The following is a 1,337-nucleotide window of genomic DNA, read 5'->3' as shown; positions in this document are numbered from 1 at the left end:
GGGATAGGGGATGATGGGAGGGGGACAGGACACCCCCTGACCCGTGTCCTGCACACACAGGGGTGTTCCAGAAGTTGAAAAAGGCTGAGTGTCACTTCATCAACGGCACCGAGCAGGTGAGGTTCATGGAGAGATTCATCTACAACCGGCAGCAGTACGCCCACTTTGACAGCGATGTGGGGGTCTATGGGGGGGACCGTATGGGGAGATCCAAGCCAGGTACTGGAACAGCCAACAGGACTTGCTGGAGTACAGACGGGCTGCAGTGGACTGGTTGTGCCGGAAAATCTACGAGGTGTCCACCCTATTTTTGGTAAACCGCAGAGGTGAGCGCGGGGCAGAGCGGGTCCCCTCGGGAATTCCCCCGTCCCGGGAACGACCCTGGAGCCCCTCAAACCCTCCCTGGGAATCACCACTGACCCCTCAGCCCTCCCTGTGCCCATTCCCGTGGCCTTTTGCCCCCTTTCAGTTCCCCAGGTCCACCCCAGTCTCTCCCAGTGCCCCGCCGCGTCTCCACCCCGCTGGGGTCACCCAGCTCCCACCCTTAGCCAATCAGAGAGCGATTTTTTGATGACTCATCAGTTACCGGGCGGGTCCGCAGCTCAGAGTTCCCTCTCCAGGACTCAGCCTCCAATTCCGCTCGGTTCCTTCCCAGTCCCTCCCAGTCCTTCTAGTCATTCCCAGTCCTTCACAGACCCTCTCACTCCACTCCCACAACGTCTCACTCCATTCCCAGTCGTTCTCATTTCAGTCTCAGATCTCCCAACTCTCTCCGCATTGACCAGCCCCCGGCCATTCTCTTCTACCCCAATCTATTCCCAGTCCCTACCAGTGCTATCCCAGCCCCTCCCAGTGTCATCCAAACGCCTACCAATGCCCTATAAACCCTCTCCCGTCTCTCCCAGTGCCCCCCACCGTGTCCATCTCGCTGATGCCGTCGAGCTCCCAGCCCGGCCGCCTGCTCTGCTCCGTGATGGATTCTACCCTGCGCCAGTGCAGGTGAGGTGGTTCCAGGACGGGCAGGAGCTGCCGGAGCACGTGGTGGCCACCGACGTGGTCCCCAACGGGGACTGGACCTACCAGGTGCTGGTGATGCTGGAAATCCGCCCCCGGCGCGGGGTCACCTACACCTGCCAGGTGGAGCACGTCAGCCTGGAGCACCCCCTCAGCCGGCACTGGGGTACGGCCCGGCCCCCAGCATGGGGGGACACTGGCAGGGGGGCCAGGGGGCTGGGGGAGCACTGGGGACACTGGGAGGCACTTTGGGGGGCAATGGAGAGGCTGAGGAGGAGGTTGGAGGGTACTGGGAGGGCTGAGAGGGTCTGTGGGGAGACCTG

The 1,337-nt window shown here is 62.5% G+C and overlaps 1 pseudogene; it reads left to right on the top strand.

Annotated features, from left to right (window-relative positions):
• Positions 1-1,180, top strand: part of LOC114073605 — a 4,722-nt pseudogene extending 3,542 nt beyond the window's left edge.
• Positions 1,181-1,337: the final 157 nt, after the last annotated feature.

Source organism: Empidonax traillii, unplaced genomic scaffold (genome assembly GCF_003031625.1).
Source record: "Empidonax traillii isolate 1590-97213 ecotype Southwest subspecies unplaced genomic scaffold, ASM303162v1 scaffold7268:size5167, whole genome shotgun sequence".
Classification (NCBI taxonomy): domain Eukaryota; kingdom Metazoa; phylum Chordata; class Aves; order Passeriformes; family Tyrannidae; genus Empidonax; species Empidonax traillii.
This window is presented reverse-complemented; position numbering and strand designations above follow the sequence as displayed.